The sequence below is a fragment of the Ambystoma mexicanum genome, unplaced genomic scaffold (assembly GCF_040938575.1).
Source record: "Ambystoma mexicanum isolate Mex_15411 unplaced genomic scaffold, UKY_AmexF1_1 Mex_scaf46, whole genome shotgun sequence".
In the NCBI taxonomy this organism is placed as follows: domain Eukaryota; kingdom Metazoa; phylum Chordata; class Amphibia; order Caudata; family Ambystomatidae; genus Ambystoma; species Ambystoma mexicanum.
In genome coordinates this window covers 1219836-1247262 of record NW_027182462.1, presented here as the reverse complement: position 1 = coordinate 1247262, position 27427 = coordinate 1219836, and the positions used below count along the sequence as shown (strand labels likewise).

At 43.6% G+C, this 27427-nt stretch overlaps 33 non-coding genes across 33 annotated transcripts; 26 read left to right on the top strand and 7 right to left on the bottom strand.

Annotated features, from left to right (window-relative positions):
* The first annotated feature begins 551 nt into the window (after positions 1-551).
* TRNAS-GCU (transfer RNA serine (anticodon GCU)) lies at positions 552-633 on the top strand. Its single transcript has one exon. It is a non-coding gene; the product is annotated as a tRNA-Ser (tRNA).
* Positions 634-1179: 546 nt separating this feature from the next.
* On the top strand, positions 1180-1251 carry TRNAT-CGU (transfer RNA threonine (anticodon CGU)). Its single transcript has one exon. It is a non-coding gene; the product is annotated as a tRNA-Thr (tRNA).
* Positions 1252-2734: 1483 nt separating this feature from the next.
* TRNAI-UAU (transfer RNA isoleucine (anticodon UAU)) lies at positions 2735-2829 on the bottom strand. The gene is made up of 2 exons: positions 2792-2829; positions 2735-2770 (listed from the first exon to the last, which is right to left on the bottom strand). It is a non-coding gene; the product is annotated as a tRNA-Ile (tRNA).
* A 480-nt stretch (positions 2830-3309) lies between these two features.
* Positions 3310-3386, top strand: TRNAS-GCU (transfer RNA serine (anticodon GCU)). Its single transcript has one exon. It is a non-coding gene; the product is annotated as a tRNA-Ser (tRNA).
* A 465-nt stretch (positions 3387-3851) lies between these two features.
* TRNAT-UGU (transfer RNA threonine (anticodon UGU)) lies at positions 3852-3923 on the top strand. Its single transcript has one exon. It is a non-coding gene; the product is annotated as a tRNA-Thr (tRNA).
* A 687-nt stretch (positions 3924-4610) lies between these two features.
* On the top strand, positions 4611-4692 carry TRNAS-GCU (transfer RNA serine (anticodon GCU)). The gene has a single exon. It is a non-coding gene; the product is annotated as a tRNA-Ser (tRNA).
* Positions 4693-5238: 546 nt separating this feature from the next.
* On the top strand, positions 5239-5310 carry TRNAT-CGU (transfer RNA threonine (anticodon CGU)). The gene has a single exon. It is a non-coding gene; the product is annotated as a tRNA-Thr (tRNA).
* Positions 5311-6796: 1486 nt separating this feature from the next.
* Positions 6797-6891, bottom strand: TRNAI-UAU (transfer RNA isoleucine (anticodon UAU)). Its single transcript has 2 exons — positions 6854-6891; positions 6797-6832 (listed from the first exon to the last, which is right to left on the bottom strand). It is a non-coding gene; the product is annotated as a tRNA-Ile (tRNA).
* Positions 6892-7371: 480 nt separating this feature from the next.
* Positions 7372-7448, top strand: TRNAS-GCU (transfer RNA serine (anticodon GCU)). Its single transcript has one exon. It is a non-coding gene; the product is annotated as a tRNA-Ser (tRNA).
* A 465-nt stretch (positions 7449-7913) lies between these two features.
* TRNAT-UGU (transfer RNA threonine (anticodon UGU)) lies at positions 7914-7985 on the top strand. The gene has a single exon. It is a non-coding gene; the product is annotated as a tRNA-Thr (tRNA).
* A 687-nt stretch (positions 7986-8672) lies between these two features.
* Positions 8673-8754, top strand: TRNAS-GCU (transfer RNA serine (anticodon GCU)). The gene has a single exon. It is a non-coding gene; the product is annotated as a tRNA-Ser (tRNA).
* Positions 8755-9300: 546 nt separating this feature from the next.
* On the top strand, positions 9301-9372 carry TRNAT-CGU (transfer RNA threonine (anticodon CGU)). The gene has a single exon. It is a non-coding gene; the product is annotated as a tRNA-Thr (tRNA).
* Positions 9373-10858: 1486 nt separating this feature from the next.
* TRNAI-UAU (transfer RNA isoleucine (anticodon UAU)) lies at positions 10859-10953 on the bottom strand. The gene is made up of 2 exons: positions 10916-10953; positions 10859-10894 (listed from the first exon to the last, which is right to left on the bottom strand). It is a non-coding gene; the product is annotated as a tRNA-Ile (tRNA).
* Positions 10954-11433: 480 nt separating this feature from the next.
* On the top strand, positions 11434-11510 carry TRNAS-GCU (transfer RNA serine (anticodon GCU)). The gene has a single exon. It is a non-coding gene; the product is annotated as a tRNA-Ser (tRNA).
* A 465-nt stretch (positions 11511-11975) lies between these two features.
* TRNAT-UGU (transfer RNA threonine (anticodon UGU)) lies at positions 11976-12047 on the top strand. The gene has a single exon. It is a non-coding gene; the product is annotated as a tRNA-Thr (tRNA).
* Positions 12048-12734: 687 nt separating this feature from the next.
* TRNAS-GCU (transfer RNA serine (anticodon GCU)) lies at positions 12735-12816 on the top strand. Its single transcript has one exon. It is a non-coding gene; the product is annotated as a tRNA-Ser (tRNA).
* Positions 12817-13362: 546 nt separating this feature from the next.
* Positions 13363-13434, top strand: TRNAT-CGU (transfer RNA threonine (anticodon CGU)). The gene has a single exon. It is a non-coding gene; the product is annotated as a tRNA-Thr (tRNA).
* A 1486-nt stretch (positions 13435-14920) lies between these two features.
* TRNAI-UAU (transfer RNA isoleucine (anticodon UAU)) lies at positions 14921-15015 on the bottom strand. The gene is made up of 2 exons: positions 14978-15015; positions 14921-14956 (listed from the first exon to the last, which is right to left on the bottom strand). It is a non-coding gene; the product is annotated as a tRNA-Ile (tRNA).
* Positions 15016-15495: 480 nt separating this feature from the next.
* On the top strand, positions 15496-15572 carry TRNAS-GCU (transfer RNA serine (anticodon GCU)). The gene has a single exon. It is a non-coding gene; the product is annotated as a tRNA-Ser (tRNA).
* Positions 15573-16037: 465 nt separating this feature from the next.
* TRNAT-UGU (transfer RNA threonine (anticodon UGU)) lies at positions 16038-16109 on the top strand. Its single transcript has one exon. It is a non-coding gene; the product is annotated as a tRNA-Thr (tRNA).
* A 687-nt stretch (positions 16110-16796) lies between these two features.
* Positions 16797-16878, top strand: TRNAS-GCU (transfer RNA serine (anticodon GCU)). Its single transcript has one exon. It is a non-coding gene; the product is annotated as a tRNA-Ser (tRNA).
* Positions 16879-17424: 546 nt separating this feature from the next.
* TRNAT-CGU (transfer RNA threonine (anticodon CGU)) lies at positions 17425-17496 on the top strand. Its single transcript has one exon. It is a non-coding gene; the product is annotated as a tRNA-Thr (tRNA).
* Positions 17497-18982: 1486 nt separating this feature from the next.
* Positions 18983-19077, bottom strand: TRNAI-UAU (transfer RNA isoleucine (anticodon UAU)). Its single transcript has 2 exons — positions 19040-19077; positions 18983-19018 (listed from the first exon to the last, which is right to left on the bottom strand). It is a non-coding gene; the product is annotated as a tRNA-Ile (tRNA).
* Positions 19078-19557: 480 nt separating this feature from the next.
* On the top strand, positions 19558-19634 carry TRNAS-GCU (transfer RNA serine (anticodon GCU)). The gene has a single exon. It is a non-coding gene; the product is annotated as a tRNA-Ser (tRNA).
* A 465-nt stretch (positions 19635-20099) lies between these two features.
* Positions 20100-20171, top strand: TRNAT-UGU (transfer RNA threonine (anticodon UGU)). Its single transcript has one exon. It is a non-coding gene; the product is annotated as a tRNA-Thr (tRNA).
* Positions 20172-20858: 687 nt separating this feature from the next.
* Positions 20859-20940, top strand: TRNAS-GCU (transfer RNA serine (anticodon GCU)). Its single transcript has one exon. It is a non-coding gene; the product is annotated as a tRNA-Ser (tRNA).
* A 546-nt stretch (positions 20941-21486) lies between these two features.
* On the top strand, positions 21487-21558 carry TRNAT-CGU (transfer RNA threonine (anticodon CGU)). The gene has a single exon. It is a non-coding gene; the product is annotated as a tRNA-Thr (tRNA).
* Positions 21559-23044: 1486 nt separating this feature from the next.
* Positions 23045-23139, bottom strand: TRNAI-UAU (transfer RNA isoleucine (anticodon UAU)). The gene is made up of 2 exons: positions 23102-23139; positions 23045-23080 (listed from the first exon to the last, which is right to left on the bottom strand). It is a non-coding gene; the product is annotated as a tRNA-Ile (tRNA).
* Positions 23140-23619: 480 nt separating this feature from the next.
* TRNAS-GCU (transfer RNA serine (anticodon GCU)) lies at positions 23620-23696 on the top strand. The gene has a single exon. It is a non-coding gene; the product is annotated as a tRNA-Ser (tRNA).
* A 465-nt stretch (positions 23697-24161) lies between these two features.
* TRNAT-UGU (transfer RNA threonine (anticodon UGU)) lies at positions 24162-24233 on the top strand. The gene has a single exon. It is a non-coding gene; the product is annotated as a tRNA-Thr (tRNA).
* Positions 24234-24920: 687 nt separating this feature from the next.
* Positions 24921-25002, top strand: TRNAS-GCU (transfer RNA serine (anticodon GCU)). Its single transcript has one exon. It is a non-coding gene; the product is annotated as a tRNA-Ser (tRNA).
* A 546-nt stretch (positions 25003-25548) lies between these two features.
* Positions 25549-25620, top strand: TRNAT-CGU (transfer RNA threonine (anticodon CGU)). Its single transcript has one exon. It is a non-coding gene; the product is annotated as a tRNA-Thr (tRNA).
* A 1486-nt stretch (positions 25621-27106) lies between these two features.
* Positions 27107-27201, bottom strand: TRNAI-UAU (transfer RNA isoleucine (anticodon UAU)). The gene is made up of 2 exons: positions 27164-27201; positions 27107-27142 (listed from the first exon to the last, which is right to left on the bottom strand). It is a non-coding gene; the product is annotated as a tRNA-Ile (tRNA).
* Between the last annotated feature and the right edge of the window lie 226 nt (positions 27202-27427).

The following is a 27427-nucleotide window of genomic DNA, read 5'->3' as shown; positions in this document are numbered from 1 at the left end:
CGGCTTTCTGGACCTAATTTCTTCAAGAAAAAGACCTTGATAATCTTGTGATGACAGATGCAGATGATCACGGTGAAGCCCTTACTCTATTGAACAGTACAGCGGTTCTGGGTTGCACGCCTTTCTCTATTTTCAGGGACGTTGATGTGGCAAAATTTAATTGGAAAAGGGTTATTGCCATCACTCACCATTTAAATTCAATGACATCACAGGAAGCAGCAGCATCTGAACTTTGATCTTGGCTGGAAACGTTGAATGATGCCAAACACTGGGAAACTGAAGCTTGCGTTATGCTGGTTTTACTACTAATGGTGTGCCATACGGAAGCTCAAGCACCTTCCTCTGGATTAGTGTTGTGAACCCTCCAGGAGCTCTTGTTATATTTTTCTGAACTTCAACTTGATGTGTTTATCTATCAATGGCCGGGTAAGGAAGAACGAGTCAACGATCTTGTTTCTACTATGACAAACATGATCTATTTTTCACTGACTTTGCGCCACCATTGTTTTATCTCTTCTTTAAGCATGGGACTCGAGCACCGTTCCCAAACAGACGAGGTGGCCGAGTGGTTAAGGCGATGGACTGCTAATCCATTGTGCTCTGCACGCGTGGGTTCGAATCCCACCTTCGTCGTATTCTTTCTTTATAGTCTGCATTTAAACATAGACCAAAGTCTTTCAACCTCCCTGTGAAAGACAGGAATGAGTACAGATATGGAAATAGAGATGTAAAAATAAGTTCATTGGTGCAGGCGGAGAATGAAATTAGTCAAAGACTTTCCTCGTAGGTTTCCATTCTTTACTATTATAGGAGCCAAAATCAGCGCAGTTAGTAAATTCCCAAGCTTACATCCCAAATTCTTTTTTCTTTTAGTTGTCTGCCTTTTACATGTTCCTTTTGCCATCATTCTGACCTGCTATCTAAACTCATGAACCTGTTCAGCATCCTACTCAATACATACATACCCATAAAAGTACATACTCAAACGCATACCGACAATGTATCACCAACATAAGCACACACGCTTTCGCAAATCAGATGTATGATGACGTACTGAACACATGCAGAGATATACAGCCATTTTTACACAACCAGAAATTCATATGCCTGGAGATCTACCTAGGTATAACCCATGGTTTCTTTGCACTTTCTGTTGTTGGCTGTGAGCAAGCAGCAGGTGGCCTTGTAGCTCAGAGGCAGAGCACTGGTCTCGTAAACCAGGGGTCATGAGTTCAAACCTCATCAGGGCCTCGGGCGGATTATTTTCAAAAAGCACGGGGAAGAGAAGCCAGAGTTGCACCATCTACAGAGAACCTTTTATGACGGGATAAATCCTCATAATTGAAGTCTTCCACAGAAGGAGTGAAATAGAGTTCGAGAGGAAGGCCTAATGTTTTCAGGCAAAGACTGACAAAAACCTTGCAATGTCGCATGTAGCTGCTTTGGTGAAAAGACTGTTCAAGTTCACAATGCAACGGAGGGGTGTTCCCCATCTCCATACAATCATCTCTTTGATAATGTAAACGTGCCAGGCGTGTTGAAAGACAAAGACAGACACAACCGCACATACCAGTTGAAGAAAGACAGCCAGCAAACACATTTGTATAGAGGTAAGCAAGCCTCAATTAGAGATGTGAGTCCCTCCGTTTCTGCGGGAGTCCACAAGTTTAATAAAAAATGAACACATATCTTTCATGTTCTAATGATTACCAATCTTTCTGATTAGCTCTGCATAGCTCCAATGGCTATGTGTGTGTGTGTGTGTATGTGCCCGTGTGTGTAGGGGAAGGGGTCGGTAGATGTGTTCACGCAGAGCAAGTTGCATACATCGCCAACAGCCATTCTCTCCTGCTCCTGTGCATCCAGTTCGGAAGCGAACCCACCCAATTGTTCTATATGTCTGCTACCCTGACCGCATTCACACATCATTGGCTATTAGTATGCAGCTTGTGGGCGCTGTCAATGGGATATAAGCACCATTCCCTATGTCTGCAATAGCTAGACCAGATTCTGAGGTATGAGGAGCAGGGGTCCAGGCACTTCGCCTGACAAACGCCGGGCTTAGCCCTGCCGGGCCTAGCCCTGAGGGGCCTAACTGGGCATGGCCCTGTGTAAGGTAGGGTGAGCAGGGGACCACTTGCAACTAACCTTCGGCACCAATCAGGCATGGAGAGGTCTGTGCAAATGCCCAGCCCTTTAGCAATCTCGATCTGCAAAACCTTCAACTCCTAATTCTCATGGCTCCCAGAAGCCCTAGCCCATATGCAAATGAGGCGAGTTCCTATCAGCATCCTTGTTCTGCTTGATTTTATCAAAGTGACTGCCTGATTAGTGAAAGGGTATTTATTCTCAGAGGTTTGCTTCAAAGGCGATAATGCAGTAAATAGACAACATTAATCTTTGTAAGTTGATATTGTCTCCTGGATCCTACTCCAGTAACCCTTTTTCTACCTTTACAAATGTCTTCCGTAAGTGGTGCTCAGCAGAAAATGGAGTATAATAACAGTTGACATTTTTTATTTTCTGTTCTATTTTCAAAAACCCTCCGTAGCTGTATTTAAAGCGCAAACACCCCATAAATAACTTGCAATGAGTATTCCATGTCTAAAAGGCAGAGGAGCTGTCATACATTAACTGACAATCAAGGAAACCTTGAGGTGAACCAAAAAATGTCCAGAACATGTATTGGTTCAATAATTCAGTTTTGAGGTGAATTAGTAAAAAGTTCCAAAGTTGCTCCAGGTGAGGCTTGAACTCACAACCTCGGCATTGCTCACTGCATGTACTGCTGTATAAGTACCGCGCGCTAACCGATTGCGCCACTGGAGCTGCTGTGTTTTGGTTTTCGACATGAAACTACACCCACAAACACACACACAAGTGTACAAAAGCACCCACAAGCTCTGGCATTGTCTTTTTAGCTGACACCAAATTATGGGTGCCTTGTAGTGCCCATATTGTGCCACTGGAGCTTACCTTTTAGCCTGATATACACTTTGCCACTGATGTTCAGCCAATGGTGCAGTCAAATGTCCCTTCTACATTTTTGTCATGCTGCAGGCAGTGCCACTGGAGCCAGCATGATGCTCTTCCTCATATTCAACACGTGTCAATTGAAACACCTCCCAATGTCATCTTGGCGATGCCTATAAACACCCCAGGACTTTGATGAATTTTTCTCAACAGCAAGTGAGGCAGTTTTCCTGCAAACGGCTGGATGTACCTCAACAAGGAACGCATTGTGGTTCTATTTTGAAGATGTTTGTGTTATTACCTGTAAAGACTTGAATGCCTAACATAATCCCTGTAGACGAGGTGGCCGAGTGGTTAAGGCGATGGACTGCTAATCTGCTGTACACGCGTGGGTTCGAATCCCACCTTCGTCGATTTTAACTTTTGAAATCTTTTTTAAACATCTGCATTGCTCTAAGCACCATTGCCATTGGCTTTCAAAGAACATACAGACAAAAGTGAAAATATGCATGTTAGTTGATTAAGAAGGACACAAACAAGGTTGTCGTGTTACTGGCAGGAATGCAATCTGCTGTGCTTGACTACCCTTTGAGCCAGAATCCGGATAGAAATTTAAAAAAGCAAAGGTAATATCCATATTGTCTCTCTGCTGCCATGTACATGTTTTTTTCAACTTTCACGCATCACATATCCTCATTAGTCACCCTAAAATTGTGCGGAATACGCACAAATTAGCTGCTCCTCAAAAAATCGGCCAGAAAAAAACAGGTCAAATCACAATCATATACATACATTCTCACACACCCTTCAAATATGTCTACCCAGTAAACATCATGTTGTGTGCTCGTTGTGTTGCTGTTATGCGTCATAACCTGAGGGGCTCTGTAGCTCAGTGGCAGAGCACTGGTCTTGTAAACCAGGGGTCGTGAGTTCGATCCTCATCAGGGCCTCCAAATGGTAATTTTCTTGAACATTGTTGAATAGGAACTGATATTGCACATTGTACCTGTGCAACCTTTTACCAATGGATTCGGGCCTATAACAAAGCCACAAGCGCAAGGTGTCTGAATAGTCTGTGGGGAAGGTCGGCTTTCTGGACCTAATTTCTTCAAGAAAAAGACCTTGATAATCTTGTGATGACAGATGCAGATGATCACGGTGAAGCCCTTACTCTATTGAACAGTACAGCGGTTCTGGGTTGCACGCCTTTCTCTATTTTCAGGGACGTTGATGTGGCAAAATTTAATTGGAAAAGGGTTATTGCCATCACTCACTATTTAAATTCAATGACATCACAGGAAGCAGCAGCATCTGAACTTTGATCTTGGCTGGAAACGTTGAATGATGCCAAACACTGGGAAACTGGAGCTTGCGTTATGCTGGTTTTACTACTAATGGTGTGCCATACGGAAGCTCAAGCACCTTCCTCTGGATTAGTGTTGTGAACCCTCCAGGAGCTCTTGTTATATTTTTCTGAACTTCAACTTGATGTATTTATCTATCAATGGCCGGGTAAGGAAGAACGAGTCAACGATCTTGTTTCTACTATGACAAACATGATCTATTTTTCACTGACTTTGAACCACCATTGTTTTATCTCTTCTTTAAGCATGGGACTCGAGCACCGTTCCCAAACAGACGAGGTGGCCGAGTGGTTAAGGCGATGGACTGCTAATCCATTGTGCTCTGCACGCGTGGGTTCGAATCCCACCTTCGTCGTATTCTTTCTTTATAGTCTGCATTTAAACATAGACCAAAGTCTTTCAACCTCCCTGTGAAAGACAGGAATGAGTACAGATATGGAAATAGAGATGTAAAAATAAGTTCATTGGTGCAGGCGGAGAATGAAATTAGTCAAAGACTTTCCTCGTAGGTTTCCATTCTTTACTATTATAGGAGCCAAAATCAGCGCAGTTAGTAAATTCCCAAGCTTACATCCCAAATTCTTTTTTCTTTTAGTTGTCTGCCTTTTACATGTTCCTTTTGCCATCATTCTGACCTGCTATCTAAACTCATGAACCTGTTCAGCATCCTACTCAATACATACATACCCATAAAAGTACATACTCAAACGCATACCGACAATGTATCACCAACATAAGCACACACGCTTTCGCAAATCAGATGTATGATGACGTACTGAACACATGCAGAGATATACAGCCATTTTTACACAACCAGAAATTCATATGCCTGGAGATCTACCTAGGTATAACCCATGGTTTCTTTGCACTTTCTGTTGTTGGCTGTGAGCAAGCAGCAGGTGGCCTTGTAGCTCAGAGGCAGAGCACTGGTCTCGTAAACCAGGGGTCATGAGTTCAAACCTCATCAGGGCCTCGGGCGGATTATTTTCAAAAAGCACGGGGAAGAGAAGCCAGAGTTGCACCATCTACAGAGAACCTTTTATGACGGGATAAATCCTCATAATTGAAGTCTTCCACAGAAGGAGTGAAATAGAGTTCGAGAGGAAGGCCTAATGTTTTCAGGCAAAGACTGACAAAAACCTTGCAATGTCGCATGTAGCTGCTTTGGTGAAAAGACTGTTCAAGTTCACAATGCAACGGAGGGGTGTTCCCCATCTCCATACAATCATCTCTTTGATAATGTAAACGTGCCAGGCGTGTTGAAAGACAAAGACAGACACAACCGCACATACCAGTTGAAGAAAGACAGCCAGCAAACACATTTGTATAGAGGTAAGCAAGCCTCAATTAGAGATGTGAGTCCCTCCGTTTCTGCGGGAGTCCACAAGTTTAATAAAAAATTAACACATATCTTTCATGTTCTAATGATTACCAATCTTTCTGATTAGCTCTGCATAGCTCCAATGGCTATGTGTGTGTGTGTGTGTATGTGCCCGTGTGTGTAGGGGAAGGGGTCGGTAGATGTGTTCACGCAGAGCAAGTTGCATACATCGCCAACAGCCATTCTCTCCTGCTCCTGTGCATCCAGTTCGGAAGCGAACCCACCCAATTGTTCTATATGTCTGCTACCCTGACCGCATTCACACATCATTGGCTATTAGTATGCAGCTTGTGGGCGCTGTCAATGGGATATAAGCACCATTCCCTATGTCTGCAATAGCTAGACCAGATTCTGAGGTATGAGGAGCAGGGGTCCAGGCACTTCGCCTGACAAACGCCGGGCTTAGCCCTGCCGGGCCTAGCCCTGAGGGGCCTAACTGGGCATGGCCCTGTGTAAGGTAGGGTGAGCAGGGGACCACTTGCAACTAACCTTCGGCACCAATCAGGCATGGAGAGGTCTGTGCAAATGCCCAGCCCTTTAGCAATCTCGATCTGCAAAACCTTCAACTCCTAATTCTCATGGCTCCCAGAAGCCCTAGCCCATATGCAAATGAGGCGAGTTCCTATCAGCATCCTTGTTCTGCTTGATTTTATCAAAGTGACTGCCTGATTAGTGAAAGGGTATTTATTCTCAGAGGTTTGCTTCAAAGGCGATAATGCAGTAAATAGACAACATTAATCTTTGTAAGTTGATATTGTCTCCTGGATCCTACTCCAGTAACCCTTTTTCTACCTTTACAAATGTCTTCCGTAAGTGGTGCTCAGCAGAAAATGGAGTATAATAACAGTTGACATTTTTTATTTTCTGTTCTATTTTCAAAAACCCTCCGTAGCTGTATTTAAAGCGCAAACACCCCATAAATAACTTGCAATGAGTATTCCATGTCTAAAAGGCAGAGGAGCTGTCATACAACATTAACTGACAATCAAGGAAACCTTGAGGTGAACCAAAAAATGTCCAGAACATTTATTGGTTCAATAATTCAGTTTTGAGGTGAATTAGTAAAAAGTTCCAAAGTTGCTCCAGGTGAGGCTTGAACTCACAACCTCGGCATTGCTCACTGCATGTACTGCTGTATAAGTACTGCGCGCTAACCGATTGCGCCACTGGAGCTGCTGTGTTTTGGTTTTCGACATGAAACTACACCCACAAACACACACACAAGTGTACAAAAGCACCCACAAGCTCTGGCATTGTCTTTTTAGCTGACACCAAATTATGGGTGCCTTGTAGTGCCCATATTGTGCCACTGGAGCTTACCTTTTAGCCTGATATACACTTTGCCACTGATGTTCAGCCAATGGTGCAGTCAAATGTCCCTTCTACATTTTTGTCATGCTGCAGGCAGTGCCACTCGAGCCAGCATGATGCTCTTCCTCATATTCAACACGTGTCAATTGAAACACCTCCCAATGTCATCTTGGCGATGCCTATAAACACCCCAGGACTTTGATGAATTTTTCTCAACAGCAAGTGAGGCAGTTTTCCTGCAAACGGCTGGATGTACCTCAACAAGGAACGCATTGTGGTTCTATTTTGAAGATGTTTGTGTTATTACCTGTAAAGACTTGAATGCCTAACATAATCCCTGTAGACGAGGTGGCCGAGTGGTTAAGGCGATGGACTGCTAATCTGCTGTACACGCGTGGGTTCGAATCCCACCTTCGTCGATTTTAACTTTTGAAATCTTTTTTAAACATCTGCATTGCTCTAAGCACCATTGCCATTGGCTTTCAAAGAACATACAGACAAAAGTGAAAATATGCATGTTAGTTGATTAAGAAGGACACAAACAAGGTTGTCGTGTTACTGGCAGGAATGCAATCTGCTGTGCTTGACTACCCTTTGAGCCAGAATCCGGATAGAAATTTAAAAAAGCAAAGGTAATATCCATATTGTCTCTCTGCTGCCATGTACATGTTTTTTTCAACTTTCACGCATCACATCTCCTCATTAGTCACCCTAAAATTGTGCGGAATACGCACAAATTAGCTGCTCCTCAAAAAATCGGCCAGAAAAAAACAGGTCAAATCACAATCATATACATACATTCTCACACACCCTTCAAATATGTCTACCCAGTAAACATCATGTTGTGTGCTCGTTGTGTTGCTGTTATGCGTCATAACCTGAGGGGCTCTGTAGCTCAGTGGCAGAGCACTGGTCTTGTAAACCAGGGGTCGTGAGTTCGATCCTCATCAGGGCCTCCAAATGGTAATTTTCTTGAACATTGTTGAATAGGAACTGATATTGCACATTGTACCTGTGCAACCTTTTACCAATGGATTCGGGCCTATAACAAAGCCACAAGCGCAAGGTGTCTGAATAGTCTGTGGGGAAGGTCGGCTTTCTGGACCTAATTTCTTCAAGAAAAAGACCTTGATAATCTTGTGATGACAGATGCAGATGATCACGGTGAAGCCCTTACTCTATTGAACAGTACAGCGGTTCTGGGTTGCACGCCTTTCTCTATTTTCAGGGACGTTGATGTGGCAAAATTTAATTGGAAAAGGGTTATTGCCATCACTCACCATTTAAATTCAATGACATCACAGGAAGCAGCAGCATCTGAACTTTGATCTTGGCTGGAAACGTTGAATGATGCCAAACACTGGGAAACTGGAGCTTGCGTTATGCTGGTTTTACTACTAATGGTGTGCCATACGGAAGCTCAAGCACCTTCCTCTGGATTAGTGTTGTGAACCCTCCAGGAGCTCTTGTTATATTTTTCTGAACTTCAACTTGATGTGTTTATCTATCAATGGCCGGGTAAGGAAGAACGAGTCAACGATCTTGTTTCTACTATGACAAACATGATCTATTTTTCACTGACTTTGCACCACCATTGTTTTATCTCTTCTTTAAGCATGGGACTCGAGCACCGTTCCCAAACAGACGAGGTGGCCGAGTGGTTAAGGCGATGGACTGCTAATCCATTGTGCTCTGCACGCGTGGGTTCGAATCCCACCTTCGTCGTATTCTTTCTTTATAGTCTGCATTTAAACATAGACCAAAGTCTTTCAACCTCCCTGTGAAAGACAGGAATGAGTACAGATATGGAAATAGAGATGTAAAAATAAGTTCATTGGTGCAGGCGGAGAATGAAATTAGTCAAAGACTTTCCTCGTAGGTTTCCATTCTTTACTATTATAGGAGCCAAAATCAGCGCAGTTAGTAAATTCCCAAGCTTACATCCCAAATTCTTTTTTCTTTTAGTTGTCTGCCTTTTACATGTTCCTTTTGCCATCATTCTGACCTGCTATCTAAACTCATGAACCTGTTCAGCATCCTACTCAATACATACATACCCGTAAAAGTACATACTCAAACGCATACCGACAATGTATCACCAACATAGGCACACACGCTTTCGCAAATCAGATGTATGATGACGTACTGAACACATGCAGAGATATACAGCCATTTTTACACAACCAGAAATTCATATGCCTGGAGATCTACCTAGGTATAACCCATGGTTTCTTTGCACTTTCTGTTGTTGGCTGTGAGCAAGCAGCAGGTGGCCTTGTAGCTCAGAGGCAGAGCACTGGTCTCGTAAACCAGGGGTCATGAGTTCAAACCTCATCAGGGCCTCGGGCGGATTATTTTCAAAAAGCACGGGGAAGAGAAGCCAGAGTTGCACCATCTACAGAGAACCTTTTATGACGGGATAAATCCACATAATTGAAGTCTTCCACAGAAGGAGTGAAATAGAGTTCGAGAGGAAGGCCTAATGTTTTCAGGCAAAGACTGACAAAAACCTTGCAATGTCGCATGTAGCTGCTTTGGTGAAAAGACTGTTCAAGTTCACAATGCAACGGAGGGGTGTTCCCCATCTCCATACAATCATCTCTTTGATAATGTAAACGTGCCAGGCGTGTTGAAAGACAAAGACAGACACAACCGCACATACCAGTTGAAGAAAGACAGCCAGCAAACACACTTGTATAGAGGTAAGCAAGCCTCAATTAGAGATGTGAGTCCCTCCGTTTCTGCGGGAGTCCACAAGTTTAATAAAAAATGAACACATATCTTTCATGTTCTAATGATTACCAATCTTTCTGATTAGCTCTGCATAGCTCCAATGGCTATGTGTGTGTGTGTGTGTATGTGCCCGTGTGTGTAGGGGAAGGGGTCGGTAGATGTGTTCACGCAGAGCAAGTTGCATACATCGCCAACAGCCATTCTCTCCTGCTCCTGTGCATCCAGTTCGGAAGCGAACCCACCCAATTGTTCTATATGTCTGCTACCCTGACCGCATTCACACATCATTGGCTATTAGTATGCAGCTTGTGGGCGCTGTCAATGGGATATAAGCACCATTCCCCATGTCTGCAATAGCTAGACCAAATTCTGAGGTATGAGGAGCAGGGGTCCAGGCACTTCGCCTGACAAACGCCGGGCTTAGCCCTGCCGGGCCTAGCCCTGAGGGGCCTAACTGGGCATGGCCCTGTGTAAGGTAGGGTGAGCAGGGGACCACTTGCAACTAACCTTCGGCACCAATCAGGCATGGAGAGGTCTGTGCAAATGCCCAGCCCTTTAGCAATCTCGATCTGCAAAACCTTCAACTCCTAATTCTCATGGCTCCCAGAAGCCCTAGCCCATATGCAAATGAGGCGAGTTCCTATCAGCATCCTTGTTCTGCTTGATTTTATCAAAGTGACTGCCTGATTAGTGAAAGGGTATTTATTCTCAGAGGTTTGCTTCAAAGGCGATAATGCAGTAAATAGACAACATTAATCTTTGTAAGTTGATATTGTCTCCTGGATCCTACTCCAGTAACCCTTTTTCTACCTTTACAAATGTCTTCCGTAAGTGGTGCTCAGCAGAAAATGGAGTATAATAACAGTTGACATTTTTTATTTTCTGTTCTATTTTCAAAAACCCTCCGTAGCTGTATTTAAAGCGCAAACACCCCATAAATAACTTGCAATGAGTATTCCATGTCTAAAAGGCAGAGGAGCTGTCATACAACATTAACTGACAATCAAGGAAACCTTGAGGTGAACCAAAAAATGTCCAGAACATGTATTGGTTCAATAATTCAGTTTTGAGGTGAATTAGTAAAAAGTTCCAAAGTTGCTCCAGGTGAGGCTTGAACTCACAACCTCGGCATTGCTCACTGCATGTACTGCTGTATAAGTACCGCGCGCTAACCGATTGCGCCACTGGAGCTGCTGTGTTTTGGTTTTCGACATGAAACTACACCCACAAACACACACACAAGTGTACAAAAGCACCCACAAGCTCTGGCATTGTCTTTTTAGCTGACACCAAATTATGGGTGCCTTGTAGTGCCCATATTGTGCCACTGGAGCTTACCTTTTAGCCTGATATACACTTTGCCACTGATGTTCAGCCAATGGTGCAGTCAAATGTCCCTTCTACATTTTTGTCATGCTGCAGGCAGTGCCACTGGAGCCAGCATGATGCTCTTCCTCATATTCAACACGTGTCAATTGAAACACCTCCCAATGTCATCTTGGCGATGCCTATAAACACCCCAGGACTTTGATGAATTTTTCTCAACAGCAAGTGAGGCAGTTTTCCTGCAAACGGCTGGATGTACCTCAACAAGGAACGCATTGTGGTTCTATTTTGAAGATGTTTGTGTTATTACCTGTAAAGACTTGAATGCCTAACATAATCCCTGTAGACGAGGTGGCCGAGTGGTTAAGGCGATGGACTGCTAATCTGCTGTACACGCGTGGGTTCGAATCCCACCTTCGTCGATTTTAACTTTTGAAATCTTTTTTAAACATCTGCATTGCTCTAAGCACCATTGCCATTGGCTTTCAAAGAACATACAGACAAAAGTGAAAATATGCATGTTAGTTGATTAAGAAGGACACAAACAAGGTTGTCGTGTTACTGGCAGGAATGCAATCTGCTGTGCTTGACTACCCTTTGAGCCAGAATCCGGATAGAAATTTAAAAAAGCAAAGGTAATATCCATATTGTCTCTCTGCTGCCATGTACATGTTTTTTTCAACTTTCACGCATCACATCTCCTCATTAGTCACCCTAAAATTGCGCGGAATACGCACAAATTAGCTGCTCCTCAAAAAATCGGCCAGAAAAAAACAGGTCAAATCACAATCATATACATACATTCTCACACACCCTTCAAATATGTCTACCCAGTAAACATCATGTTGTGTGCTCGTTGTGTTGCTGTTATGCGTCATAACCTGAGGGGCTCTGTAGCTCAGTGGCAGAGCACTGGTCTTGTAAACCAGGGGTCGTGAGTTCGATCCTCATCAGGGCCTCCAAATGGTAATTTTCTTGAACATTGTTGAATAGGAACTGATATTGCACATTGTACCTGTGCAACCTTTTACCAATGGATTCGGGCCTATAACAAAGCCACAAGCGCAAGGTGTCTGAATAGTCTGTGGGGAAGGTCGGCTTTCTGGACCTAATTTCTTCAAGAAAAAGACCTTGATAATCTTGTGATGACAGATGCAGATGATCACGGTGAAGCCCTTACTCTATTGAACAGTACAGCGGTTCTGGGTTGCACGCCTTTCTCTATTTTCAGGGACGTTGATGTGGCAAAATTTAATTGGAAAAGGGTTATTGCCATCACTCACTATTTAAATTCAATGACATCACAGGAAGCAGCAGCATCTGAACTTTGATCTTGGCTGGAAACGTTGAATGATGCCAAACACTGGGAAACTGGAGCTTGCGTTATGCTGGTTTTACTACTAATGGTGTGCCATACGGAAGCTCAAGCACCTTCCTCTGGATTAGTGTTGTGAACCCTCCAGGAGCTCTTGTTATATTTTTCTGAACTTCAACTTGATGTGTTTATCTATCAATGGCCGGGTAAGGAAGAACGAGTCAACGATCTTGTTTCTACTATGACAAACATGATCTATTTTTCACTGACTTTGCACCACCATTGTTTTATCTCTTCTTTAAGCATGGGACTCGAGCACTGTTCCCAAACAGACGAGGTGGCCGAGTGGTTAAGGCGATGGACTGCTAATCCATTGTGCTCTGCACGCGTGGGTTCGAATCCCACCTTCGTCGTATTTTTTCTTTATAGTCTGCATTTAAACATAGACCAAAGTCTTTCAACCTCCCTGTGAAAGACAGGAATGAGTACAGATATGGAAATAGAGATGTAAAAATAAGTTCATTGGTGCAGGCGGAGAATGAAATTAGTCAAAGACTTTCCTCGTAGGTTTCCATTCTTTACTATTATAGGAGCCAAAATCAGCGCAGTTAGTAAATTCCCAAGCTTACATCCCAAATTCTTTTTTCTTTTAGTTGTCTGCCTTTTACATGTTCCTTTTGCCATCATTCTGACCTGCTATCTAAACTCATGAACCTGTTCAGCATCCTACTCAATACATACATACCCGTAAAAGTACATACTCAAACGCATACCGACAATGTATCACCAACATAAGCACACACGCTTTCGCAAATCAGATGTATGATGACGTACTGAACACATGCAGAGATATACAGCCATTTTTACACAACCAGAAATTCATATGCCTGGAGATCTACCTAGGTATAACCCATGGTTTCTTTGCACTTTCTGTTGTTGGCTGTGAGCAAGCAGCAGGTGGCCTTGTAGCTCAGAGGCAGAGCACTGGTCTCGTAAACCAGGGGTCATGAGTTCAAACCTCATCAGGGCCTCGGGCGGATTATTTTCAAAAAGCACGGGGAAGAGAAGCCAGAGTTGCACCATCTACAGAGAACCTTTTATGACGGGATAAATCCTCATAATTGAAGTCTTCCACAGAAGGAGTGAAATAGAGTTCGAGAGGAAGGCCTAATGTTTTCAGGCAAAGACTGACAAAAACCTTGCAATGTCGCATGTAGCTGCTTTGGTGAAAAGACTGTTCAAGTTCACAATGCAACGGAGGGGTGTTCCCCATCTCCATACAATCATCTCTTTGATAATGTAAACGTGCCAGGCGTGTTGAAAGACAAAGACAGACACAACCGCACATACCAGTTGAAGAAAGACAGCCAGCAAACACATTTGTATAGAGGTAAGCAAGCCTCAATTAGAGATGTGAGTCCCTCCGTTTCTGCGGGAGTCCACAAGTTTAATAAAAAATGAACACATATCTTTCATGTTCTAATGATTACCAATCTTTCTGATTAGCTCTGCATAGCTCCAATGGCTATGTGTGTGTGTGTGTGTATGTGCCCGTGTGTGTAGGGGAAGGGGTCGGTAGATGTGTTCACGCAGAGCAAGTTGCATACATCGCCAACAGCCATTCTCTCCTGCTCCTGTGCATCCAGTTCGGAAGCGAACCCACCCAATTGTTCTATATGTCTGCTACCCTGACCGCATTCACACATCATTGGCTATTAGTATGCAGCTTGTGGGCGCTGTCAATGGGATATAAGCACCATTCCCCATGTCTGCAATAGCTAGACCAGATTCTGAGGTATGAGGAGCAGGGGTCCAGGCACTTCGCCTGACAAACGCCGGGCTTAGCCCTGCCGGGCCTAGCCCTGAGGGGCCTAACTGGGCATGGCCCTGTGTAAGGTAGGGTGAGCAGGGGACCACTTGCAACTAACCTTCGGCACCAATCAGGCATGGAGAGGTCTGTGCAAATGCCCAGCCCTTTAGCAATCTCGATCTGCAAAACCTTCAACTCCTAATTCTCATGGCTCCCAGAAGCCCTAGCCCATATGCAAATGAGGCGAGTTCCTATCAGCATCCTTGTTCTGCTTGATTTTATCAAAGTGACTGCCTGATTAGTGAAAGGGTATTTATTCTCAGAGGTTTGCTTCAAAGGCGATAATGCAGTAAATAGACAACATTAATCTTTGTAAGTTGATATTGTCTCCTGGATCCTACTCCAGTAACCCTTTTTCTACCTTTACAAATGTCTTCCGTAAGTGGTGCTCAGCAGAAAATGGAGTATAATAACAGTTGACATTTTTTATTTTCTGTTCTATTTTCAAAAACCCTCCGTAGCTGTATTTAAAGCGCAAACACCCCATAAATAACTTGCAATGAGTATTCCATGTCTAAAAGGCAGAGGAGCTGTCATACAACATTAACTGACAATCAAGGAAACCTTGAGGTGAACCAAAAAATGTCCAGAACATGTATTGGTTCAATAATTCAGTTTTGAGGTGAATTAGTAAAAAGTTCCAAAGTTGCTCCAGGTGAGGCTTGAACTCACAACCTCGGCATTGCTCACTGCATGTACTGCTGTATAAGTACCGCGCGCTAACCGATTGCGCCACTGGAGCTGCTGTGTTTTGGTTTTCGACATGAAACTACACCCACAAACACACACACAAGTGTACAAAAGCACCCACAAGCTCTGGCATTGTCTTTTTAGCTGACACCAAATTATGGGTGCCTTGTAGTGCCCATATTGTGCCACTGGAGCTTACCTTTTAGCCTGATATACACTTTGCCACTGATGTTCAGCCAATGGTGCAGTCAAATGTCCCTTCTACATTTTTGTCATGCTGCAGGCAGTGCCACTGGAGCCAGCATGATGCTCTTCCTCATATTCAACACGTGTCAATTGAAACACCTCCCAATGTCATCTTGGCGATGCCTATAAACACCCCAGGACTTTGATGAATTTTTCTCAACAGCAAGTGAGGCAGTTTTCCTGCAAACGGCTGGATGTACCTCAACAAGGAACGCATTGTGGTTCTATTTTGAAGATGTTTGTGTTATTACCTGTAAAGACTTGAATGCCTAACATAATCCCTGTAGACGAGGTGGCCGAGTGGTTAAGGCGATGGACTGCTAATCTGCTGTACACGCGTGGGTTCGAATCCCACCTTCGTCGATTTTAACTTTTGAAATCTTTTTTAAACATCTGCATTGCTCTAAGCACCATTGCTATTGGCTTTCAAAGAACATACAGACAAAAGTGAAAATATGCATGTTAGTTGATTAAGAAGGACACAAACAAGGTTGTCGTGTTACTGGCAGGAATGCAATCTGCTGTGCTTGACTACCCTTTGAGCCAGAATCCGGATAGAAATTTAAAAAAGCAAAGGTAATATCCATATTGTCTCTCTGCTGCCATGTACATGTTTTTTTCAACTTTCACGCATCACATCTCCTCATTAGTCACCCTAAAATTGCGCGGAATACGCACAAATTAGCTGCTCCTCAAAAAATCGGCCAGAAAAAAACAGGTCAAATCACAATCATATACATACATTCTCACACACCCTTCAAATATGTCTACCCAGTAAACATCATGTTGTGTGCTCGTTGTGTTGCTGTTATGCGTCATAACCTGAGGGGCTCTGTAGCTCAGTGGCAGAGCACTGGTCTTGTAAACCAGGGGTCGTGAGTTCGATCCTCATCAGGGCCTCCAAATGGTAATTTTCTTGAACATTGTTGAATAGGAACTGATATTGCACATTGTACCTGTGCAACCTTTTACCAATGGATTCGGGCCTATAACAAAGCCACAAGCGCAAGGTGTCTGAATAGTCTGTGGGGAAGGTCGGCTTTCTGGACCTAATTTCTTCAAGAAAAAGACCTTGATAATCTTGTGATGACAGATGCAGATGATCACGGTGAAGCCCTTACTCTATTGAACAGTACAGCGGTTCTGGGTTGCACGCCTTTCTCTATTTTCAGGGACGTTGATGTGGCAAAATTTAATTGGAAAAGGGTTATTGCCATCACTCACTATTTAAATTCAATGACATCACAGGAAGCAGCAGCATCTGAACTTTGATCTTGGCTGGAAACGTTGAATGATGCCAAACACTGGGAAACTGGAGCTTGCGTTATGCTGGTTTTACTACTAATGGTGTGCCATACGGAAGCTCAAGCACCTTCCTCTGGATTAGTGTTGTGAACCCTCCAGGAGCTCTTGTTATATTTTTCTGAACTTCAACTTGATGTGTTTATCTATCAATGGCCGGGTAAGGAAGAACGAGTCAACGATCTTGTTTCTACTATGACAAACATGATCTATTTTTCACTGACTTTGCACCACCATTGTTTTATCTCTTCTTTAAGCATGGGACTCGAGCACCGTTCCCAAACAGACGAGGTGGCCGAGTGGTTAAGGCGATGGACTGCTAATCCATTGTGCTCTGCACGCGTGGGTTCGAATCCCACCTTCGTCGTATTTTTTCTTTATAGTCTGCATTTAAACATAGACCAAAGTCTTTCAACCTCCCTGTGAAAGACAGGAATGAGTACAGATATGGAAATAGAGATGTAAAAATAAGTTCATTGGTGCAGGCGGAGAATGAAATTAGTCAAAGACTTTCCTCGTAGGTTTCCATTCTTTACTATTATAGGAGCCAAAATCAGCGCAGTTAGTAAATTCCCAAGCTTACATCCCAAATTCTTTTTTCTTTTAGTTGTCTGCCTTTTACATGTTCCTTTTGCCATCATTCTGACCTGCTATCTAAACTCATGAACCTGTTCAGCATCCTACTCAATACATACATACCCGTAAAAGTACATACTCAAACGCATACCGACAATGTATCACCAACATAAGCACACACGCTTTTGCAAATCAGATGTATGATGACGTACTGAACACATGCAGAGATATACAGCCATTTTTACACAACCAGAAATTCATATGCCTGGAGATCTACCTAGGTATAACCCATGGTTTCTTTGCACTTTCTGTTGTTGGCTGTGAGCAAGCAGCAGGTGGCCTTGTAGCTCAGAGGCAGAGCACTGGTCTCGTAAACCAGGGGTCATGAGTTCAAACCTCATCAGGGCCTCGGGCGGATTATTTTCAAAAAGCACGGGGAAGAGAAGCCAGAGTTGCACCATCTACAGAGAACCTTTTATGACGGGATAAATCCTCATAATTGAAGTCTTCCACAGAAGGAGTGAAATAGAGTTCGAGAGGAAGGCCTAATGTTTTCAGGCAAAGACTGACAAAAACCTTGCAATGTCGCATGTAGCTGCTTTGGTGAAAAGACTGTTCAAGTTCACAATGCAACGGAGGGGTGTTCCCCATCTCCATACAATCATCTCTTTGATAATGTAAACGTGCCAGGCGTGTTGAAAGACAAAGACAGACACAACCGCACATACCAGTTGAAGAAAGACAGCCAGCAAACACATTTGTATAGAGGTAAGCAAGCCTCAATTAGAGATGTGAGTCCCTCCGTTTCTGCGGGAGTCCACAAGTTTAATAAAAAATGAACACATATCTTTCATGTTCTAATGATTACCAATCTTTCTGATTAGCTCTGCATAGCTCCAATGGCTATGTGTGTGTGTGTGTGTATGTGCCCGTGTGTGTAGGGGAAGGGGTCGGTAGATGTGTTCACGCAGAGCAAGTTGCATACATCGCCAACAGCCATTCTCTCCTGCTCCTGTGCATCCAGTTCGGAAGCGAACCCACCCAATTGTTCTATATGTCTGCTACCCTGACCGCATTCACACATCATTGGCTATTAGTATGCAGCTTGTGGGCGCTGTCAATGGGATATAAGCACCATTCCCCATGTCTGCAATAGCTAGACCAGATTCTGAGGTATGAGGAGCAGGGGTCCAGGCACTTCGCCTGACAAACGCCGGGCTTAGCCCTGCCGGGCCTAGCCCTGAGGGGCCTAACTGGGCATGGCCCTGTGTAAGGTAGGGTGAGCAGGGGACCACTTGCAACTAACCTTCGGCACCAATCAGGCATGGAGAGGTCTGTGCAAATGCCCAGCCCTTTAGCAATCTCGATCTGCAAAACCTTCAACTCCTAATTCTCATGGCTCCCAGAAGCCCTAGCCCATATGCAAATGAGGCGAGTTCCTATCAGCATCCTTGTTCTGCTTGATTTTATCAAAGTGACTGCCTGATTAGTGAAAGGGTATTTATTCTCAGAGGTTTGCTTCAAAGGCGATAATGCAGTAAATAGACAACATTAATCTTTGTAAGTTGATATTGTCTCCTGGATCCTACTCCAGTAACCCTTTTTCTACCTTTACAAATGTCTTCCGTAAGTGGTGCTCAGCAGAAAATGGAGTATAATAACAGTTGACATTTTTTATTTTCTGTTCTATTTTCAAAAACCCTCCGTAGCTGTATTTAAAGCGCAAACACCCCATAAATAACTTGCAATGAGTATTCCATGTCTAAAAGGCAGAGGAGCTGTCATACAACATTAACTGACAATCAAGGAAACCTTGAGGTGAACCAAAAAATGTCCAGAACATTTATTGGTTCAATAATTCAGTTTTGAGGTGAATTAGTAAAAAGTTCCAAAGTTGCTCCAGGTGAGGCTTGAACTCACAACCTCGGCATTGCTCACTGCATGTACTGCTGTATAAGTACCGCGCGCTAACCGATTGCGCCACTGGAGCTGCTGTGTTTTGGTTTTCGACATGAAACTACACCCACAAACACACACACAAGTGTACAAAAGCACCCACAAGCTCTGGCATTGTCTTTTTAGCTGACACCAAATTATGGGTGCCTTGTAGTGCCCATATTGTGCCACTGGAGCTTACCTTTTAGCCTGATATACACTTTGCCACTGATGTTCAGCCAATGGTGCAGTCAAATGTCCCTTCTACATTTTTGTCATGTTGCAGGCAGTGCCACTGGAGCCAGCATGATGCTCTTCCTCATATTCAACACGTGTCAATTGAAACACCTCCCAATGTCATCTTGGCGATGCCTATAAACACCCCAGGACTTTGATGAATTTTTCTCAACAGCAAGTGAGGCAGTTTTCCTGCAAACGGCTGGATGTACCTCAACAAGGAACGCATTGTGGTTCTATTTTGAAGATGTTTGTGTTATTACCTGTAAAGACTTGAATGCCTAACATAATCCCTGTAGACGAGGTGGCCGAGTGGTTAAGGCAATGGACTGCTAATCTGCTGTACACGCGTGGGTTCGAATCCCACCTTCGTCGATTTTAACTTTTGAAATCTTTTTTAAACATCTGCATTGCTCTAAGCACCATTGCCATTGGCTTTCAAAGAACATACAGACAAAAGTGAAAACATGCATGTTAGTTGATTAAGAAGGACACAAACAAGGTTGTCGTGTTACTGGCAGGAATGCAATCTGCTGTGCTTGACTACCCTTTGAGCCAGAATCCGGATAGAAATTTAAAAAAGCAAAGGTAATATCCATATTGTCTCTCTGCTGCCATGTACATGTTTTTTTCAACTTTCACGCATCACATCTCCTCATTAGTCACCCTAAAATTGTGCGGAATACGCACAAATTAGCTGCTCCTCAAAAAATCGGCCAGAAAAAAACAGGTCAAATCACAATCATATACATACATTCTCACACACCCTTCAAATATGTCTACCCAGTAAACATCATGTTGTGTGCTCGTTGTGTTGCTGTTATGCGTCATAACCTGAGGGGCTCTGTAGCTCAGTGGCAGAGCACTGGTCTTGTAAACCAGGGGTCGTGAGTTCGATCCTCATCAGGGCCTCCAAATGGTAATTTTCTTGAACATTGTTGAATAGGAACTGATATTGCACATTGTACCTGTGCAACCTTTTACCAATGGATTCGGGCCTATAACAAAGCCACAAGCGCAAGGTGTCTGAATAGTCTGTGGGGAAGGTCGGCTTTCTGGACCTAATTTCTTCAAGAAAAAGACCTTGATAATCTTGTGATGACAGATGCAGATGATCACGGTGAAGCCCTTACTCTATTGAACAGTACAGCGGTTCTGGGTTGCACGCCTTTCTCTATTTTCAGGGACGTTGATGTGGCAAAATTTAATTGGAAAAGGGTTATTGCCATCACTCACTATTTAAATTCAATGACATCACAGGAAGCAGCAGCATCTGAACTTTGATCTTGGCTGGAAACGTTGAATGATGCCAAACACTGGGAAACTGGAGCTTGCGTTATGCTGGTTTTACTACTAATGGTGTGCCATACGGAAGCTCAAGCACCTTCCTCTGGATTAGTGTTGTGAACCCTCCAGGAGCTCTTGTTATATTTTTCTGAACTTCAACTTGATGTGTTTATCTATCAATGGCCGGGTAAGGAAGAACGAGTCAACGATCTTGTTTCTACTATGACAAACATGATCTATTTTTCACTGACTTTGCACCACCATTGTTTTATCTCTTCTTTAAGCATGGGACTCGAGCACCGTTCCCAAACAGACGAGGTGGCCGAGTGGTTAAGGCGATGGACTGCTAATCTATTGTGCTCTGCACGCGTGGGTTCGAATCCCACCTTCGTCGTATTCTTTCTTTATAGTCTGCATTTAAACATAGACCAAAGTCTTTCAACCTCCCTGTGAAAGACAGGAATGAGTACAGATATGGAAATAGAGATGTAAAAATAAGTTCATTGGTGCAGGCGGAGAATGAAATTAGTCAAAGACTTTGCTCGTAGGTTTCCATTCTTTACTATTATAGGAGCCAAAATCAGCGCAGTTAGTAAATTCCCAAGCTTACATCCCAAATTCTTTTTTCTTTTAGTTGTCTGCCTTTTACATGTTCCTTTTGCCATCATTCTGACCTGCTATCTAAACTCATGAACCTGTTCAGCATCCTACTCAATACATACATACCCATAAAAGTACATACTCAAACGCATACCGACAATGTATCACCAACATAAGCACACACGCTTTCGCAAATCAGATGTATGATGACGTACTGAACACATGCAGAGATATACAGCCATTTTTACACAACCAGAAATTCATATGCCTGGAGATCTACCTAGGTATAACCCATGGTTTCTTTGCACTTTCTGTTGTTGGCTGTGAGCAAGCAGCAGGTGGCCTTGTAGCTCAGAGGCAGAGCACTGGTCTCGTAAACCAGGGGTCATGAGTTCAAACCTCATCAGGGCCTCGGGCGGATTATTTTCAAAAAGCACGGGGAAGAGAAGCCAGAGTTGCACCATCTACAGAGAACCTTTTATGACGGGATAAATCCTCATAATTGAAGTCTTCCACAGAAGGAGTGAAATAGAGTTCGAGAGGAAGGCCTAATGTTTTCAGGCAAAGACTGACAAAAACCTTGCAATGTCGCATGTAGCTGCTTTGGTGAAAAGACTGTTCAAGTTCACAATGCAACGGAGGGGTGTTCCCCATCTCCATACAATCATCACTTTGATAATGTAAACGTGCCAGGCGTGTTGAAAGACAAAGACAGACACAACCGCACATACCAGTTGAAGAAAGACAGCCAGCAAACACATTTGTATAGAGGTAAGCAAGCCTCAATTAGAGATGTGAGTCCCTCCGTTTCTGCGGGAGTCCACAAGTTTAATAAAAAATGAACACATATCTTTCATGTTCTAATGATTACCAATCTTTCTGATTAGCTCTGCATAGCTCCAATGGCTATGTGTGTGTGTGTGTGTATGTGCCCGTGTGTGTAGGGGAAGGGGTCGGTAGATGTGTTCACGCAGAGCAAGTTGCATACATCGCCAACAGCCATTCTCTCCTGCTCCTGTGCATCCAGTTCGGAAGCGAACCCACCCAATTGTTCTATATGTCTGCTACCCTGACCGCATTCACACATCATTGGCTATTAGTATGCAGCTTGTGGGCGCTGTCAATGGGATATAAGCACCATTCCCTATGTCTGCAATAGCTAGACCAGATTCTGAGGTATGAGGAGCAGGGGTCCAGGCACTTCGCCTGACAAACGCCGGGCTTAGCCCTGCCGGGCCTAGCCCTGAGGGGCCTAACTGGGCATGGCCCTGTGTAAGGTAGGGTGAGCAGGGGACCACTTGCAACTAACCTTCGGCACCAATCAGGCATGGAGAGGTCTGTGCAAATGCCCAGCCCTTTAGCAATCTCGATCTGCAAAACCTTCAACTCCTAATTCTCATGGCTCCCAGAAGCCCTAGCCCATATGCAAATGAGGCGAGTTCCTATCAGCATCCTTGTTCTGCTTGATTTTATCAAAGTGACTGCCTGATTAGTGAAAGGGTATTTATTCTCAGAGGTTTGCTTCAAAGGCGATAATGCAGTAAATAGACAACATTAATCTTTGTAAGTTGATATTGTCTCCTGGATCCTACTCCAGTAACCCTTTTTCTACCTTTACAAATGTCTTCCGTAAGTGGTGCTCAGCAGAAAATGGAGTATAATAACAGTTGACATTTTTTATTTTCTGTTCTATTTTCAAAAACCCTCCGTAGCTGTATTTAAAGCGCAAACACCCCATAAATAACTTGCAATGAGTATTCCATGTCTAAAAGGCAGAGGAGCTGTCATACAACATTAACTGACAATCAAGGAAACCTTGAGGTGAACCAAAAAATGTCCAGAACATTTATTGGTTCAATAATTCAGTTTTGAGGTGAATTAGTAAAAAGTTCCAAAGTTGCTCCAGGTGAGGCTTGAACTCACAACCTCGGCATTGCTCACTGCATGTACTGCTGTATAAGTACCGCGCGCTAACCGATTGCGCCACTGGAGCTGCTGTGTTTTGGTTTTCGACATGAAACTACACCCACAAACACACACACAAGTGTACAAAAGCACCCACAAGCTCTGGCATTGTCTTTTTAGCTGACACCAAATTATGGGTGCCTTGTAGTGCCCATATTGTGCCACTGGAGCTTACCTTTTAGCCTGATATACACTTTGCCACTGATGTTCAGCCAATGGTGCAGTCAAATGTCCCTTCTACATTTTTGTCATGCTGCAGGCAGTGCCACTGGAGCCAGCATGATGCTCTTCCTCATATTCAACACGTGTCAATTGAAACACCTCCCAATGTCATCTTGGCGATGCCTATAAACACCCCAGGACTTTGATGAATTTTTCTCAACAGCAAGTGAGGCAGTTTTCCTGCAAACGGCTGGATGTACCTCAACAAGGAACGCATTGTGGTTCTATTTTGAAGATGTTTGTGTTATTACCTGTAAAGACTTGAATGCCTAACATAATCCCTGTAGACGAGGTGGCCGAGTGGTTAAGGCGATGGACTGCTAATTTGCTGTACACGCGTGGGTTCGAATCCCACCTTCGTCGATTTTAACTTTTGAAATCTTTTTTAAACATCTGCATTGCTCTAAGCACCATTGCCATTGGCTTTCAAAGAACATACAGACAAAAGTGAAAATATGCATGTTAGTTGATTAAGAAGGACACAAACAAGGTTGTCGTGTTACTGGCAGGAATGCAATCTGCTGTGCTTGACTACCCTTTGAGCCAGAATCCGGATAGAAATTTAAAAAAGCAAAGGTAATATCCATATTGTCTCTCTGCTGCCATGTACATGTTTTTTTCAACTTTCACGCATCACATCTCCTCATTAGTCACCCTAAAATTGTGCGGAATACGCACAAATTAGCTGCTCCTCAAAAAATCGGCCAGAAAAAAACAGGTCAAATCACAATCATATACATACATTCTCACACACCCTTCAAATATGTCTACCCAGTAAACATCATGTTGTGTGCTCGTTGTGTTGCTGTTATGCGTCATAACCTGAGGGGCTCTGTAGCTCAGTGGCAGAGCACTGGTCTTGTAAACCAGGGGTCGTGAGTTCGATCCTCATCAGGGCCTCCAAATGGTAATTTTCTTGAACATTGTTGAATAGGAACTGATATTGCACATTGTACCTGTGCAACCTTTTACCAATGGATTCGGGCCTATAACAAAGCCACAAGCGCAAGGTGTCTGAATAGTCTGTGGGGAAGGTCGGCTTTCTGGACCTAATTTCTTCAAGAAAAAGACCTTGATAATCTTGTGATGACAGATGCAGATGATCACGGTGAAGCCCTTACTCTATTGAACAGTACAGCGGTTCTGGGTTGCACGCCTTTCTCTATTTTCAGGGACGTTGATGTGGCAAAATTTAATTGGAAAAGGGTTATTGCCATCACTCACTATTTAAATTCAATGACATCACAGGAAGCAGCAGCATCTGAACTTTGATCTTGGCTGGAAACGTTGAATGATGCCAAACACTGGGAAACTGGAGCTTGCGTTATGCTGGTTTTACTACTAATGGTGTGCCATACGGAAGCTCAAGCACCTTCCTCTGGATTAGTGTTGTGAACCCTCCAGGAGCTCTTGTTATATTTTTCTGAACTTCAACTTGATGTGTTTATCTATCAATGGCCGGGTAAGGAAGAACGAGTCAACGATCTTGTTTCTACTATGACAAACATGATCTATTTTTCACTGACTTTGCACCACCATTGTTTTATCTCTTCTTTAAGCATGGGACTCGAGCACCGTTCCCAAACAGACGAGGTGGCCGAGTGGTTAAGGCGATGGACTGCTAATCCATTGTGCTCTGCACGCGTGGGTTCGAATCCCACCTTCGTCGTATTCTTTCTTTATAGTCTGCATTTAAACATAGACCAAAGTCTTTCAACCTCCCTGTGAAAGACAGGAATGAGTACAGATATGGAAATAGAGATGTAAAAATAAGTTCATTGGTGCAGGCGGAGAATGAAATTAGTCAAAGACTTTCCTCGTAGGTTTCCATTCTTTACTATTATAGGAGCCAAAATCAGCGCAGTTAGTAAATTCCCAAGCTTACATCCCAAATTCTTTTTTCTTTTAGTTGTCTGCCTTTTACATGTTCCTTTTGCCATCATTCTGACCTGCTATCTAAACTCATGAACCTGTTCAGCATCCTACTCAATACATACATACCCATAAAAGTACATACTCAAACGCATACCGACAATGTATCACCAACATAAGCACACACGCTTTCGCAAATCAGATGTATGATGACGTACTGAACACATGCAGAGATATACAGCCATTTTTACACAACCAGAAATTCATATGCCTGGAGATCTACCTAGGTATAACCCATGGTTTCTTTGCACTTTCTGTTGTTGGCTGTGAGCAAGCAGCAGGTGGCCTTGTAGCTCAGAGGCAGAGCACTGGTCTCGTAAACCAGGGGTCATGAGTTCAAACCTCATCAGGGCCTCGGGTGGATTATTTTCAAAAAGCACGGGGAAGAGAAGCCAGAGTTGCACCATCTACAGAGAACCTTTTATGACGGGATAAATCCTCATAATTGAAGTCTTCCACAGAAGGAGTGAAATAGAGTTCGAGAGGAAGGCCTAATGTTTTCAGGCAAAGACTGACAAAAACCTTGCAATGTCGCATGTAGCTGCTTTGGTGAAAAGACTGTTCAAGTTCACAATGCAACGGAGGGGTGTTCCCCATCTCCATACAATCATCTCTTTGATAATGTAAACGTGCCAGGCGTGTTGAAAGACAAAGACAGACACAACCGCACATACCAGTTGAAGAAAGACAGCCAGCAAACACATTTGTATAGAGGTAAGCAAGCCTCAATTAGAGATGTGAGTCCCTCCGTTTCTGCGGGAGTCCACAAGTTTAATAAAAAATGAACACATATCTTTCATGTTCTAATGATTACCAATCTTTCTGATTAGCTCTGCATAGCTCCAATGGCTATGTGTGTGTGTGTGTGTATGTGCCCGTGTGTGTAGGGGAAGGGGTCGGTAGATGTGTTCACGCAGAGCAAGTTGCATACATCGCCAACAGCCATTCTCTCCTGCTCCTGTGCATCCAGTTCGGAAGCGAACCCACCCAATTGTTCTATATGTCTGCTACCCTGACCGCATTCACACATCATTGGCTATTAGTATGCAGCTTGTGGGCGCTGTCAATGGGATATAAGCACCATTCCCTATGTCTGCAATAGCTAGACCAGATTCTGAGGTATGAGGAGCAGGGGTCCAGGCACTTCGCCTGACAAACGCCGGGCTTAGCCCTGCCGGGCCTAGCCCTGAGGGGCCTAACTGGGCATGGCCCTGTGTAAGGTAGGGTGAGCAGGGGACCACTTGCAACTAACCTTCGGCACCAATCAGGCATGGAGAGGTCTGTGCAAATGCCCAGCCCTTTAGCAATCTCGATCTGCAAAACCTTCAACTCCTAATTCTCATGGCTCCCAGAAGCCCTAGCCCATATGCAAATGAGGCGAGTTCCTATCAGCATCCTTGTTCTGCTTGATTTTATCAAAGTGACTGCCTGATTAGTGAAAGGGTATTTATTCTCAGAGGTTTGCTTCAAAGGCGATAATGCAGTAAATAGACAACATTAATCTTTGTAAGTTGATATTGTCTCCTGGATCCTACTCCAGTAACCCTTTTTCTACCTTTACAAATGTCTTCCGTAAGTGGTGCTCAGCAGAAAATGGAGTATAATAACAGTTGACATTTTTTATTTTCTGTTCTATTTTCAAAAACCCTCCGTAGCTGTATTTAAAGCGCAAACACCCCATAAATAACTTGCAATGAGTATTCCATGTCTAAAAGGCAGAGGAGCTGTCATACAACATTAACTGACAATCAAGGAAACCTTGAGGTGAACCAAAAAATGTCCAGAACATGTATTGGTTCAATAATTCAGTTTTGAGGTGAATTAGTAAAAAGTTCCAAAGTTGCTCCAGGTGAGGCTTGAACTCACAACCTCGGCATTGCTCACTGCATGTACTGCTGTATAAGTACCGCGCGCTAACCGATTGCGCCACTGGAGCTGCTGTGTTTTGGTTTTCGACATGAAACTACACCCACAAACACACACACAAGTGTACAAAAGCACCCACAAGCTCTGGCATTGTCTTTTTAGCTGACACCAAATTATGGGTGCCTTGTAGTGCCCATATTGTGCCACTGGAGCTTACCTTTTAGCCTGATATACACTTTGCCACTGATGTTCAGCCAATGGTGCAGTCAAATGTCCCTTCTACATTTTTGTCATGC